The 16629-nt window shown below is 43.5% G+C and overlaps 1 protein-coding gene across 2 annotated transcripts in view; it reads right to left on the bottom strand.

Moving 5' to 3' along the window:
- The window catches only part of LOC141139369 (ornithine decarboxylase 1-like), a 35775-nt gene extending 20110 nt beyond the window's left edge, over nucleotides 1-15665 (bottom strand). Inside the window, exons 1-2 of one of the 2 annotated variants that reach the window (XM_073625388.1) lie at nucleotides 15510-15665; nucleotides 2192-2260 (exon numbers count right to left, since the gene is read on the bottom strand). The gene's annotated coding sequence lies outside the window, so the exon portion shown is untranslated. The remainder of the gene's footprint in view (nucleotides 1-2191; nucleotides 2261-15509) is intronic. The other variant, XM_073625389.1, reaches the window with a different exon arrangement.
- Between the last annotated feature and the right edge of the window lie 964 nt (nucleotides 15666-16629).

The following is a 16629-nucleotide window of genomic DNA, read 5'->3' as shown; positions in this document are numbered from 1 at the left end:
CATAATTTAATATTTATTATAGTCAAGCTAACAGGGTGGGGTGAATTAATCTATTGATTTATATTATTTATTTGTAATTTTAATTTTTGGGGGCATGAATTTATATGGAATATTTTTTTATATTGCTGGGGATATACTGTATTTTTGTTAGTCATTTTGAATATATATTGTCATTTATATATATATATATAGGGGATTTAAATTTACTATATTGGAAATGCTTTCTTTGTTTTTTGAGTGGAAACCTTAATAGGGCTATGTTGTATGTTGTTCGTATACTTTTATAGTTTTGTTTAGTATGGATAGTGAGGTAGGGATACAGCTGTTACTCTTTTTCCTCCATGTGTGATGTTCAACTGTGTGGATGTATCTCCCAGTGAGCGCTGATGATTGCTACCAGCACTTGCAGAGTTAAGATTCCAGGGGGGAGGGTTATATAAGTATTAGTTACCGTGCCATGGGGCTTAGCCTTTCGAAAAAAATCAGTGGACAAAATGCTGCGTCAGGGCACAGCCACACGGCGATCCATATTCACTCAACACACTATCTTGGAGGTGTCACCATGACTCAGAGATGTTTAGATGAGAGCTGGATTACTGGCACACTGATAGGGGGTGTGTGGAATAGCCAACTGTGCAGCTTGTGATCAGCAGAGAGATATGATATACTATGACTTCTTTGTGTTTGTGAATAGTGTATTACATTATAAGGAATGGATATGTGATGGGATTATAGAGGTGCCAAAATTATGAAAAAGATAATCCAGAATATAAAATTTACATTTTTTAAAATACATAATTAAAACACGATCATTAAAGTGTTACTAAACCCAGTAATATGAAAATAGTTCATCCCCCCACACACACACACACACACACACACACACACACACACACACACACACACACACACACACAGTGCCCACAGCTTATAAATCTTCTTTTTACATTAAAATATTGCCACTATATACCTTTTTTGCTGATCTGTATACCACAGTTACATGATAAACTGCACACTGTTTCTTCAGTGCTGAGAGTTCAGGTGGAAGGAGATTTCCACTGCAGCCTGTATACACACCCACATGTGTGATGTCAATATCGTGTGACCTGGCTAACTCTGAGAACAAATAAATGTTCTCTCCAGCATAGAAGACACAACTGGGCATGTGCAGGTTGGCTACCCTGCCTGTGTTAGCTGGCCTTCCCTAGATAGACAGTGCAGGAGGGGGAGGATCTGTGCATACAAGATAAAACAGCCTTTTTACACAATGCAGAGGATTAACCCCTTAAGTTCCACAGTGAGTATAACAAGCATGCTATGCTGCATATACAGACAGATTTTACTGTTGTGAGTTTAGTAACACTCTAAAAAGGAATACATTACACACGCCTGTTATATAGTTACAATAATGTGTTAAGTAGATGCTCGCAATGTGGTGTCTGATCTTGACATGTTGTGCAAATAATGGCTTCTTCAGGGGTTTGAAGACCGCTACTACTTATTAAACCAAGCAATCACCAATAGACTCCCGTTTAACCATCAGCACCAAAGTGGAGACAGGGTGCCGTGTGGCCACAGGAGACACATATAGACCGGGATAGTGTGTAGAGAACAATGGGTTAAAACAAGGGCACCTAGATCTACAACCACTGCTATTGTTCAATATAAGTAAGCTATTTTAGTAGCCTAGCAGTGTGTGGGTCGCCCTCAGGGCTCCATTGTTTTACATGTTTAATACATTTTAATGTTTTTATGGTAATACACTATGCGAGTTCCCTTTTTCTACCCAATATCTGAGGGACCACCAGAATATTACTTATGCCAGCGTCTGGGAAGACTCTTCAGAGGAAGTGGTGCATTCTGAGTGATTTATGCTGAGCATGTATATCTAAGACAGGAATATGGATATATAGTCAAGGACACTGAAAAAAGGCTAAGACAGCTTAATGACCATAAAGGAACACCAGCCCTATATAGTAAGTGGTAAATAGAGGTAAGTGGAATAACTGGGCATTAAATGGTGGTTCCCTGGTGATTAAATATGCAAATATATCAATTAAAAAAGCGTTTATTCAAATATAAAAGACTAACATACACAAAAAGGAAAAAGGGCAAACAGAAGCCCATGAGTATATAAAATCATATATGCACGATAGGTTGTCAGACATAACATCAAACATATTATATGGACCTTGCTGACATGTTTCGCAGCTCAGGCCGCTTCTTTAGGGCTTCATTCCATGAGTCTGGCTCCACAAATCTGATTTACATAGAATAAAACAAATATAATCAAAATATACATTAACATACATATTGGCATAGAAACATACATAGCCCTATCCCATGAAATGGAGAAAAAAAGGTTAAGAAAAAATGGGGGGAGGAAGGGGAGGGGTAAAAAAAGAGGTGAAGGGAAAGCATATAAGAGCCTCTAAAACATTTATCGGGTATGTTCAGGCTAAGGGGAGACCTGGCAAACCTGCCTAAACGAACTACAGTCAGTTCCATAAATATTGGGACATCGACACAATTCTAATCTTTTTGGCTCTATACACAACCACAATGGATTTGAAATGAAACGAACAAGAGGTACTTTAACTGCAGACTTTCAGCTTTAATTTGAGGGTATTTACATCCAAATCAGGTGAACAGTGTAGGAATTACAACAGTTTGTATATGTGCCTCCCACTTTTTAAGGGACCAAAAGTAATGGGACAGATTAACAATCATCCATCAAACTTTCACTTTTTAATACTTGGTTGCAAATCCTTTGCAGTCAATTACAGCCTGAAGTCTGGAAAGCATAGACATCACCAGACGCTGGGTTTCATCCCTGGTGATGCTCTGCCAGGCCTCTACCTCACCTGGCCATGGAACAGCTGAGCAGCCAATTGTCCCATTACTTTTGGTCCCTTAAAAAGTGGGAGGCACGAGGGCGTGTCCTGGAAGTGAAACTGTGAGGACGTGCGGATACTGAGCTCTCCATACCCAGAGCCAATCCACCGCCATCCGCAGCCCATCCTTGCCCTGGGGACTCCCGGATTGCATCCCTACGTGCCTGGACCTTCCTTAAATTGTTCCAGGGGACTGGTGTGTTTGGCGGCTAGCTGGGCGGCAGACTATACAGCACGGCGACCTCAGCCATCTTGGGGCCTATAGACCGCCCGGCGTCCTTCTGCCTCTGCAGGCAGTGGTCCGTGGAGAGAGCGTGTATCCGGACCTCGGCCGTGGACTAATCCGCCTCCGGAGGGCATCGGGCAGAGTATCAGCCAAGGGACAGTGAGAGAGACCCCCTATTGCCGATCCCTCCTGCTCCGCGGCCGGCCGTTCTCGGGAGACCGCCGGTCTCAGCTACAGATCACCCGGGCCGCAGTGAGTAATACTACCCCCTGGGAGACAACCCTTGCAGTGCCTGTCCTCCTGTGTAGCGGTGCCTGTCCTTGACTGTGGGTTTTGGGCCTCAACGGAGCGGATCTTACACACCCGGTGGCTGCTCCTTAGGAAAGTCTGCGGCTTCGGCCTACTCCTGGAGGGTGGCGGCCATCTTGGTACTCCAGAGACTCTCAAACAAACTCCTCTTCTGATATTCGGCTGCCCGTTCTATCATGGAGTTTTAAGTATCATCTGCCCTAATAGACACCCCCTCACAACCCCTACATAGGCCCACAGGACTATTGACTAACAACCACACCATGTTTAATAGAGCCCTTTCTTTAGTTATGTAAAATACGGCCTAAGAGGGGCGCATACGCGTGAGCGAAGGTAATGGACGACTGATTTCTCCGCTCCGCGCCGTCGGATGCTGTTACCCGGCCTAATCTGACATAGAAGTTATGGGGAGAGGACCGCTATACCCCACAGGATAGAGGAATTCCGGGAGCCACAAGCGGTGATGTACCGCTCTACAAAAAACAAGCTAAAAAAATCGGCAGAGCGGCACCAAAACCCCAGCCCCAGGCAAAGGCAGATCTAAGATGGCGCCTGAGCCTCCAGAACCTGATGATGATACACAGCTCTCTGATCTGGGACAGGGTTCTGCTGCAGAAAGCCTCCATCTGTTCCCCACAGATCACATAAGCCCTTACCCTGCTGACTTTGATGCTATGCTAGCTAAGTTCCGCAGCATTGTTCGAGATGAGATAACGGCTGCCTCCCGAAAGCTTTCCTCAGATTTGGTCCGCGGCCTTAAAGAGATAGGCCACTGCACTAATCAATTGGAACGTCGTAGGGACCTGGCTACCACCGTGTTGGAGGGCCATGAGGAAGAGGTAGACAAAATGTTCGCAGAATTGGACGCCCTCAGAGATAAACTAGAGGATGCGGAAAATAGGGCCCGTAGGGACAACCTTTGTATCCGCGGAATCCCTGAAACAATCACCGACCTGCAGGGAACAGTCACCGCTTTTTTTCTAGAACTGGCCCCTGAAATCCCGGTGGACAGACTGGAATTTGACCGCATTCATCGGTCACTGGCCCCTAAACCTTCCGAAGGCCCCCAAGGGATGTCATCATTAAATTCCACTATTATAGGACCAAGGAGAAACTCTTACAGTCAGCTCGAGAACAGCAGGATATTTCTTTTCAAGGCAATCATCTCCAAATATTCGCGGACCTCTCGCCGGTCACCATTGCCAGGCGTCAAGGTCTTAAGCCTTATCTCCAAGTTCTACAGTCCCACCAGATCAAATACAGGTGGGGGTTCCCCTTTAAACTTTCCTTCTTCTATCAGGGTCGCCAGTTCCATGCCACCTCCCCATCAGGTCTAAAACAACATCTCCAGGACCTGCAATTGGATATCCCTCTGTCTCAATCTGATGCCCAGGCTTCACATTCCCAACCAGGTCCCTCTAGGCCTCCTCGTAAATCCTCTCAAGCATCACAACGTTCACAATCTGGATCCCAGGCACTGCGGGACCTGCAGGCCCAACGATTCCAACAAGCTAATACTGGATGATAATCTCCACCTGGTGTGCCACTGACTGTTTTTGTTCTAACTTCTAACTTCCAACCTTACTGGAAGATTTCAGTAGCTTGTCTTGGGGGACGTCCCCCTGCTGTACCCTTGCCCTACCGAGTTGACTGTAGATTGGCAGGGGGGGTCAATGCCCCATTGTAGACTGCCCCGCCTGTGAGATGGCGGTCTTGGGCATGGACCACCCCATATGGGATTCCCTGAATGGGTCAGGGAATCAGGGGGTCAATAGTTTGCCCCCGAACCACCTCTACATTGCTGATGGCCCTCATGGAGTAGAGGGTTCATCAGGCATAGGCAAATTACTCTCAAGACCTGGTAGGGGGAGAGTGGTAAGAGGTCTTAGGCTGGAGACCTGCCTCCAACGACTGTTATGCAGGTTGTTTGTTTGTTTCGTTCATGCGCCGTGACCCTTCGCTCCTGTTCAGTGGGGTGATGGGGCTGGCGCCTTGATTTTGATTCTGATGTGGGGTCCCGCCCCGCCTCCTGGGGATGATGGTCTTGAGGCTGCTTGTTTTGATGCTATCTCTTAATTATTGTTTAAACTTCATGTCAATATTATTTAATCTGTTTGTATTGTCTTCACTATAGGCCAGTGGTTCCGACAGACCACTGCTCCCCCCATGGGTTGGCACATGGCTAAGATATTTGTCCTTTCCTGTTTTTACTATTCTTCTCTCACTTTTCTTTCCATCCCCCCTTCCCTTTTCCCTCGGCCCCTGGGGTGTGCGGATGGAGTAGTTCATAGCATTATATCTCACTCCCAATGACCCTTCACTGACTGTCCCTGAATGTTCAGGGCATGAATTCCCCACAAAAAAGAGTCAAGATTTTAAATATCTTAAGCAACAAAAAATAGACATAGCCTGTTTACAGGAAACTCACTTTTCTTCTTCTTCCTGCCCCAAATATTTTGCAGAAAACTATCTCCAAGTCTATTTAGCTAACAGTCCTACTAAGCAGAGAGGGGTTCTTATAGCCATACGAAAATCGGTCACATTTGTCTGCAATAAGCAGATAGCTGACCCTAATGGCAGATATCTTCTCTTGCAGGGCTCCGTTCAGGATAATGAAGTAACCATTATGACCTATTACGCCCCGAATGACAATCCGGGTCCGTTTCTGTCTCATGTCTGTTCTCTGTTACAGGTCCACCAGAGAGGCACCCTCCTGTTGGCGGGTGATTCTAATGTGACGCTCAATCCTGCCCTTGATAAATACCCGGCCTATCATAAAGCCCCCCCTCCTGCAGCAAAAAAGTTTTTGCTGGCCTTACAAAACCTAGACCTAGTGGACATATGGCGGGAGTTTCATCCCGTGGGCAGGGACTACACCCACTATTCCCACCCTCACCACTCCCACTCTAGAATCGACCATGCGTTTGTGTTACGGAAACATCTCCCTTTAATAGATTCGGTATTGATCCTAACAGTCCCGTGGTCAGACCACGATCCGGTTCTAACTGTTTGTCGTTCTCTACTCACTAAACCACAACACGCTCCCTGGGTGATGAACGATTCACTTTTATCTTTAAAACCGATCCTCAGTGAACTTAAAGAAGCTTCTGTGGAATACTTTAGACTTAATGCAGGTTCGGTCTCATCCCCAATGACATTATGGGAGGCTTATAAGGCGGTCCTCCGAGGTCGTGTTATTCGAATAGCATCTCAACGCAAAAGAGAAAGAATTCAGGTCCGACGCAAGTTAGAGCAGAACTTAGAGGCCGCTCGGCGGCCTTTAAAATAACCCCCACCCCTGCTAATCGCAGACTTTTAGACAAAGCCCATACAGACTTGGATCTATGCCTGTCAGATGAGGCGGACCGTACCTTACGTTGGGCCCGCCAGAAATGGTATGCTAAGGCAAACAAACCCAACGCGCAGCTGGCTAACATACTGCGTACCTTTACCTCGAAATTTACCCCCATAACCTTGTGCACCCGCCATAACATCCTCACGGGAAACCCCCAGCGAGTTTTGGAAGAATTCCGTTACCGACTTACTAAGCTTTACTCCCCCCCAAATCACCTTTCAACTCAGGGCCTGAATGCTTTTTTGAGTGAGCTATCTTTACCTTCCCTATCGGAATCCCATATTTCCCTAATGGACCTTGACATACAGGTCTCTGAGGTTCTCCAGTGTATTAAGGAACTGAAAGTGGGCAAAAGACCAGGTCCGGATGGTTTCACTGCTTTGTATTATCAAAAATTTGCAGAGGTTCTGGCCCCACACCTAGCGGCTATGTACAATTCGGTCAAGGGGGGTCATTCATTTACACCAGACTTACTGACTGTCAACATAGTGATGATCCCTAAGCCAGACAAGGATCATTTTTCCTGGGCAAATTTTCGGCCAATCTCTTTAATTAACATTGACATGAAGATATTGACGAAAATTCTGGCCAACCGTTTGAATTCCTTTCTACCGTGCCTGATAAAAAAAGATCAGGTGGGTTTTGTCCCCCGCAGGCAGGCAGGAGATGCCATTAGACGACTCCTTCAAATCCAACATATAGCACATGAAAGGTCCCTGGAGACAATGTTTCTTTCCTTAGATGTTAATAAGGCTTTCGATACTTTATCTTGGCCCTATTTGACACAGGTCCTCACACATTATGGTTTTGGCACTTCCTTTCTGGGTTGGGTCTCAGCCATATATCACTCCCCTCAGGCTAAAGTGCGTTATTATGGATATGAATCACCTACTTTCCCTATTAAGAGAGGAACCCGCCAGGGATGCCCGCTCTCCCCACTTCTATTTATACTAGCACTTGAACCCCTGGCGGAGGCCATACGCTCTCACTCAGATATATCAGGAGTGGAAATAGCAGGGACTGCGCACAAATTGTCTCTGTTTGCAGATGACATTTTATTAACCATTACTAAACCCAGAATCTCCCTCCCCAATGTATTCTCTCTCTTAGACTCCTTTGCCTCGTTTTCGAGCCTTTCAGTTAATCCGGCAAAATCTAAAGTGATGTCTGTCAACCTTCGGGCCCCGGAATTAGAATCCCTACAATCGGCATTTTCATTTCAGTGGTTAACCTCACTACCCTATCTGGGTATTAAACTTACTCCGAGGTACTCGGGATTATACCAAGCCAATTTTTTACGCACGCACGGTCAATGGTGGCCTTTCAGTTCCTAATTTGCAAGCATATTATACAGCTGCGGGTATCGCCCCATTATCTCACCTTCATGAAAAACAACAAATGCCACTATGGGCCACCATTGATTTAGTCGACGCACATCCAACGCCTTTAGCTTCTCTTCCTTGGCTTCCTAAAACACATCGCCCCCATACCATAGGTCCCTGTCTAGCTCACTCCCTTAAACTGTGGGATGCGGTTAAATACTCAGCAGGTCTAATTTCTCCTCATCTCCCACTACTTCGTCTCCTCCACTGCCCTTTATTTAAACCAGGTTGTGATAATCCACTGCAGTTTAAATGGTGGTCCGATAATGGTTTCACAGATGTTCATTCGTTATTCACCCCAACCAAGATGATCTCTTTCGCGGCTTTACGTTCCTCACACGATATCCCCCTTAGGGAGCATTATAGTTACCTACAAATTAGACATTTTCTCCAACAGCTTACACAATCCCATTCTGCCCCCTTTACCATGACCCAATTTGAAAGTCTTTGTAGATCGCGCCCCCAATCCTCGGGTTTGATTTCTTTAATATATATCGCTATAATTGAGTCTAAGACACCACCATTGAGACCCTACCATCTCCAATGGGAGGCCGAGCTTGGGAAACAATTAGACCCGGAGGATTGGCAAAGCATGACTACTAATGCTCTAAGAATGTTCTCTTTTTGGAGAACGCTTACAAAGTCTTCTATAGATGGTATTATACCCCGGCTAGATTAGCAAGCTTCATTCCAGCCTATTCCCCTCTTTGTTTTCGTGGGTGTTCACAGGAAGGCACGATGGCGCATATTTGGTGGACCTGTCCCAGGGTTTGCAGATTATGGGTCAGAGTATATGCACTACTACGCAATCTTTTTAATACCACTATATAGCGGGACCCTTTTGAAGCCCTTTTATGGAAACCGATTACAGAACTTCTTCGTCCTGAACGTCAACTAGCAGCACATATTTTCACTGCAACTAAATTGACCATAGCAAGGGCCTGGAAAACTCCGAACCTTAGTTTTGAAGCAGTTAAAAACAGTGTGAATGATATCATGGTAAACGAGAAACTTACGGCCATATTGTTGGACACACATGACAAGTTCCTCAGGATATGGCAACCCTGGGTGACTTATAACCGCCCATCAAGATTTGACCTAACGCTCCTTTCCCTATAATGAGCCTCCGTTCCCCCCACCCCAGGGTCCTTCCTTCCCTTCTTTCTACCCCCTTCTTCTCCTACTTTCATTTTCTTTCTCCTTCTTCTCATTCAGGCCCTCAGGCTTAATTCTGCAGAGATTGGATATTTAATATAACATACGAATTATCACATGCAGAGGTATGTTCTCCTCTTTGAAGTTATTTAATTTACGCTGATTTTATTTTTGGTTCTTTTTGTTCCACATTTTTTTTTTTTGCATGTAACGTTACATATTGCAACAACATCTTGCTATGTATTTTTTTAGTTATTCATGTGCGTTTGCAAAGATACTACTTTGTGCTGGTTCTATATAGTTACACCAGTAAACGCGAGTTGAGGATATGCCTTGGTATGTCGCCTGGCCTCGGCTTAGAGTAGCCTGAGACCATGCTTAAATTTTTGATCATTAGCTCTAATGGCCGGTTACCAGCAGCCATGTACCTGTTCATTTATGATGTATCCATCACTGTTTTGTACTTTTCTGTTGATATGTTTTCAATAAAAACCTTTGTACAAGAAAAAGTGGGAGGCACATATACAAACTGTTGTAATTTCTACACCGTTCACCTGATTTGGATGTAAATACCCTCAAATTAAAGCTGAAAGTCTGCAGTTAAAGCACATCTTGTTTGTTTCATTTCAAATCCATTGTGGTGGTGTATAGAGCCAAAAAGATTAGAATTGTGTCAATGTCCCAATATTTATGGACCTGACTGTATGTACAGAGGGTGGGATAAAAAGGGCAGAGCAGGATCAGACTGAGGAGTGAGGAAAGGGCCAAAATAGGGAGCAGGTACAAGCAGTCAGAAGCAGGAGCAGCATTACGGGGCACAAGGAGAAGAGTACATAGGGTGCGCAATTAAAACATTGAGACATTATGGAATACTAGAGGAGAGGCTAAATACCCTCCCAGCAGCCAGCATCAGGTGACCACTAAGCGCTAAGATCTGCTGCCTGCTGGGTGACATCTGGTCAAATATGATGAAAGGATCGAGCTCCTGTTTGCAACGTCATAGCATTTCAACTGTGGGCGCCCGGCTGTGGCTTCACAGCCGGGCACCCACTGCGCATGCGCGAGCCGTGCCGCGCGCCGTCACTGGCCCCGTAATCATCTGGGACCGGTCACGTGTCCCAGATAATTGACAAGAGGGAGGGTGGAGAGGCGATCTCCCTTCCTGCGCCGAGGGAAGTGATGTCACCAGCCCAGGCACCAAAGGAGGCAGACTACAAGGGACCCCCTAGCAACAGCCATTTAGAGGTGAGTAAAAAAATAAATTTTTCTCCACATTTTTTTTTGATTTTTTTTTAAGAACATTACTAATTTTTTTTGGGGGGGGATGGAACTCCACTTTAACCTAAAATCGGTTCTGATATCGCTGTTTTACTAACCTGACAGCTTATTATTCTAAATTGGAAACCTTCATTTTGTTTGCAAATCTTAAAGATTCTAACTACCAACAAGAATAAGTCCTTACATTTAAAGAGCACCTGTCATTTCAGATCCATCATGGCAGCGCCTGTTAGCTGGCATCCACTCACCTGCTGCCACCACGTCCCTCACCTTGTTTTGTCACTGCCGCATCACCAGCCATTCCATTAAAGTGAATGGGACTGTCGGTGAGTCAACAGCGGGTCAGAGGAAGACAGAGATGACAGTTGCTCTTTAAAAATTATGATTTAAATTGAGTTGATTTAAATCAAGCCTTTTTACTAGTGATTTAAATCACGATTTAGGGATTGATGTGAATGTACAATGTACAGTGCTTTGAAAAGGTATTCATACCCCTTGAAATTTTCCACATGTTACAACCAAAAACGTAAATGTATTTTATTGTGATCATTGTGACATTATTTTTATGTGATCGACCAACACAAAGTGGCACCTAATTGTGAAGTGGAAGGAAAATGAAAAATGGTTTTAAAAAATTTTCACAAATAAATATCTAAAAAATGTGGCGTGCATTTGTATTCAGCCCCACTGAGTCAATACTCCGTAGAACCACCTTTCACTGCAATTACAGCTGCAAGTCTTTTTGGGGATGTCTCTACCAGCTTTGCACATCTAGAGAGTGACATTTTTGCCCATTTTTGTTTGCAAAATAGCTCAAGCTCTGTCAGATTTAATGGAGAATGTCTGTGAACAGCAATTTTCAAGTTTTGCCACAGATTCTCAATTGGATTTAGGTCTGGACATTGACTGGGCCATTCTAACACATGAATATGCTTTAATCGAAACCATTACATTGCAGCTCTGGCTGTATGTTTAGGATCGTTGTACTGCTGGAAGGTGAACCTCCGCCCCAGTCTCAAGTCTTTTGCAGACTCTAATGCCGCGTACAGACGGGCGGACTTTTCGACCGGACTGTTGCGACGGACTTTCAGACGGACTTTCGATGGACTTTTGACGGACTTTTGAAGGAACGGACTTGCCTACACACGATCACACCAAAGTCCGACGGATTTGTATGTGATGATGTACGACCGGACTAAAATAAGGAAGTAATAAGGAAGCTAATAGCTGCCCTAGCGTAGATTTTCGTCCCTCGGACTAGCTTACAGACGAGCGTATTTTTTGACCGGACTCGAGTCCGTCGGACAAATTTGAAACATGTTCCAAATCTAAAGTCCGTCAGATTTTCAACCGAAAATGTCCGCTGCAGGTCCGATGGAGCCCACACACGGTCGGATTGTCTGCCGGATTCGGTCCGTCAGACCAGTCCGGTCGAAAAGTCCACCCGTGTGTACACGGCATAACAGGTTTTCTTTTAAAAATTACCTTTATTTGGCTCCATCCATCTTCCCATCAACTCTGACCAGCTTTCCTGTCTCTGCTGAAGAAAAGCATCCCCACAATATGATACTGCCACCACCATGTTTCACAGTGGGGATGATGTGTTCAGGGTGATGTGCAGTGTTAGTTTTCCACCATACATAGTGTTTTGCTTTTAGGCCAAAAAGTTCAATTTTGGTCTCATCTGACCAGAGCACCTTCTTCCACATGTTTGCTGTGTCCCCCACATGGCTTCTCGCAAACTGCAAATGGGACTTCTCATGGCTTTCTTTCTTCTTGCCACTCTTCCATAAAGGCCAGATTTGTAGAGCGCACGACTAATAGTTGTCCTGTGGATAGATTCTCCCACCTGAGCTGTGGATCTCTGCAGGTCCTCCAGAGTTTCCATGGACCTCTTGGCTGTTTCTCTGATTATTGATGTCCTTGCCCAGCCTGTCAGTTTAGGTGAACAGCCATGTCTTGGTAGGTTTGCAGGTGTGCCATACTCTTTCCATTTTTTGATGATGGATTGAACAGTGCTCCGTGAGATGTTCAAAGCTTGAGATATTTTTTTGATAACCCAACCCTGCTTTAAACTTCTTCACAACTTTATCCCTGACCTGTCTGATGTTTTCCTTGGCCTTCATGATGCTGTTCACTAAGGTTCTCTAACAAACCTCTGAGGGCTTCACAGAACAACTGTATTTATGCTGAAATGAAATTACTCACAGGTGGACTGTATTTAATAATTAGGTGACTTCTGAAGGCAATTGGTTCCACTAGATTTTAGTTAGGGGTATCAGAGTAAAAGGGGCTGAATACAAATGCACACCACACTTTTCAGATATTATTGGTAAAAAAATTTGGAATTTGATAAATTTGGATTTATCATTTTCCTTCCACTTCACAATTATGTACCACTTTGTGTTGGTCTATCACATAAAATCCCAATAAAATACATTTACGTTTTTGGTTGTAACATGATAAAATGTGGAAAAGTTGAAGGGGTGTGAATACTTTTTCAAGGCACTGTATATGTAAAGCACTGCGTAAATTGACAGCGCTATATAAGTACCTAAAATGTGACAGCTCTCCTAAAAAAATATAAATGCTCAGCTCCTCACTGAAGTTTGACTGACAGCAGGAGAAGTCTATGGCTCCACTGTCCTCTAATCTGTGAGCGTATCAATATTGGAGCATATATAGCAATAGATCAATTAAAGGCAGTTATGTCTGGAGGCAGCCCACTCCTCCTTAAGGCTGGGTTCACACATGTGCAGTGCGAATTGAAGCTCCGTTTTCACAGCTATTTGACAAAGTAGTTGTTCGGAGTTTCACGTCAGTTTGTGATCAGGATCAGGTCAGGATTGCATCAGTATCAGGTCAGGATTTTATCCTGTTCACAACGGAATGCATCTGCAAGTCAGATGTGTTCCCATAGAAGATAATGTGCTTGCAATTTGCACCGCAATGCGAAGTGCGAATGCAACGCACATATGTGAACCAGCCTCATTCAACTGAACATATATTAAAATGTCATGCGAACCGCATCCAATTCGCAGAACATTTTAAAATCTATATTCTATTCTTCTATGGGAACGCATCTGATTCGCAGATGCATTCCGTTGTGAACAGGCATTCTCTCCCTCTCCTCACTACACCTCCCCCCTCTCCCTGCTCAGCTGATTCTCAGATACAATGGAGAGGAACCGCTGAACAGCTGCTTTTTCTCTTTGCAGAGAAAACAGAGCTGGAATTTGCACCGCACATGTGTGAACCCAGCCTCAAGGTGAAAGGACACACTAGTAGCCCAGCAAAATACATTAGCAGCTAAAAGCATTCAATGTGTCCCCACTCCAGCAAGCTAAACAAAAATGCCAAGCAACCCAATTTATAACTAGCTTTTAGCAAGGTGTGTATAAACAAAACAATTGGCATTGGGACACAGACTTTTTTTTTTGGCTAGCCGATATAGGCACTGGGAAATTAGTTATAGTGGTGGTAATCCCAAAACCAAAAATGGCATATATTGCAGCTCATTAGATGTGGTGGCTGCATCAGTTTTCTTTTCTTTGTCTTTTTCCCTTCTGATTTCATCTGGTGATTTGGCCAGTAACACACTTCTTGTATTAATAAGACACAACTCTGGAGAAATGAGCACACAAGGCACAGCAGACAGCAGCATTGTAAGTCTGGGGAGGGAGGGGAAGCCAAACTCCAGCTCACACTTTATAAGCAGTTACAGCAAACATTTTTTTTCCTTTTGGAATAAAGGTTTTGCATGAATAAATAAAAGCTCATAATTTTAATCACCCCTGCCCGTGTTAAGTAGTTTGTCTCATCCATGTAAACTGATACAGTCTGCTGGAGAGTTTGTGCTCTGAAAAACAATAGACCTGTTGGCTGGATCACCACATGAATATAGAAAAAAGAAAGACTAAAAAAGGAAACAAATGCAGCCATCACATTTAAGAATTGTTAAGCTGAAATATAATAAATGTTTGCTTTTGGGTTTAATACTGCTCATAAGCATTGCAAAAAAAAACAAAAAAACACAAATGCAAAATACTTTCAAAATGAAGATAACTATTCAAACATAATACCAAATGAAAAATTACAAAATTTTATAATTAAAAAATATAGAAAACTATGAAAAAAATAAAAAGTCTACAATTTTTTGTATATTATAACCATTTCCCCTCTCTTATCTGTTCACCTCCTTTCTATATTTTTGCTATGGACCTGCTTACTCAGTAGTAACTTTAGCATTACTTAAGATAACAAAGTAATCCTCCCCATATATTATATTTTTTAAGGACAAACACATCTTTTTTTCTTGATTTTATATGGCAAAAAATGATTATTTTGCCACCCTTAGACAATTATACGTAATAAAACTAAATAAAAAGCACTTTTTTAGTTTAAAAATAAATAACATTACTTTGGATACTTTGGATAAAAGGTACACATTTTAGGCTGGGTTCACACTATTGCGAATTGGATGTGGGTTTCCCCGCATTCAAATTGCATGGCTCTCAGTGGAGCTGGTTCACACTTCTCCGGGATGGCTGCGGAGCGGTTTGCAGAGGAGTCCTGTGCGTCTTCTGGTCCATTTCAGGTCCACATTTAGGCCAAAATTCGGACCTGAAATGGTGAACAGGGACGCAGCAGATCCCTGCTGTGAGCCGCTCCGCACAACAATCTGAACCCAGCCTTATTCTGTAATTTGTCCTGTTTAAAATTATGATTCTGGTACAAAGCATTGCAAAGTTATTTACAAATGAAATAAAGTTTTTTTTTTTGTTTTCAATTTTGTGCTTTTTTAAATGTGACAGTAAAAAAAAAAATAACACTCAAAAACAAAAAAAGTTTAATTATTAATATTAATAGGTAATAAAATAGAAATTAACAAACAAAAACTGCAACGTTACCTCTCCTGCTGTGGATCTGGGGGTGCTGTGTTCCTGCTGGTTCTGGAGTTGGAGGGTGACGCGTGTGGATCTGGATGTGTCTCCTGCTTCCCCCACTGGCCTTCGTTGCTGGTCCGAGGTTTCTGCAGGATTGGTTGGCTATCAGAGCTCCTTGGCTGTAGTGAATGTGTTGTATTGTCTCCGCCTGCTGGTCGTCTAAGGTTTTGCGGTATGGACCAGAAAAAAAGGAAGGTGTAGAAACAACTGGTCGGCAGTCACAGCATGGAGCAATACCATCCTCACAGAAATGGGGAAAAAACAGAAAGAGACAATGGCTAAACTGAGTAGGTTTGCTCATACTCCTAGCACTTCAAGTAAGAAGAAATCGTCGTTGAAGTCTGTTCTACCTGCCTCATCTTTTTCTCCAGCATCTCAGCAGCTGCAGAACCTGGCAGAAATAGTTTTGTTCCAGACTAGTACCAGAGATTTGTCGCCCACGGCATCTTCCTCCACTGTTAACACAGGAAGTAGAGGACAGCAGTCCTTGTTAAGTATGGGTGGTGCTCCTGATATTCTAAAGACTGACACCTCTAAGCCAACATTAAGAGAAATCTTGGCGGCAGTACATACAATGCTGTGAAAAAGTATTTGCCCCCTTTCTGATTTTTTTATTTTTGCATATTTGTCACACTTAAATGACTCAGATCATCAGAACAAATTTTATTATTACACAAAGATAACCCGAGTAAATACAAAATGCAGTTTTTAAATGATGGTTTCATTTATTAAGGCAAAAAAGCTGTCCAAACCTGCCTGGCTTTATGTGAAAAAGTAATTGCCCCTAAACCTAATAACTGGTTGTGCCACCCATGGTGGCAACAACTGCAATTAAGCATTTGTGATAACTGGCAATGAGTCTTTCACATTGCTGTGGAGCAATTTTGGCCTACTCTTCTTTGCAGAGTTGTTTTAATTCAGCCACATTGGAAGGTTTTCCAGCATGAATGGCCTGTGTGAGGTCATGCTACAGCACCTCAATTGGAGTTAAGTCCGGGCTTTGACTAAGCCACTCCAAAACCTAAATTGTGCTTTGTTTGAACCATTTGGAGGTGGACTTGCTGTTGTGTTTCGGATCATTTTC

The sequence above is a fragment of the Aquarana catesbeiana genome, linkage group LG04, assembly GCF_042186555.1.
Source record: "Aquarana catesbeiana isolate 2022-GZ linkage group LG04, ASM4218655v1, whole genome shotgun sequence".
In the NCBI taxonomy this organism is placed as follows: Eukaryota; Metazoa; Chordata; class Amphibia; order Anura; family Ranidae; genus Aquarana; species Aquarana catesbeiana.
The sequence above is the reverse complement of the archived record's forward strand: the minus strand, read 5'-3'. Positions and strand labels throughout refer to the sequence as shown.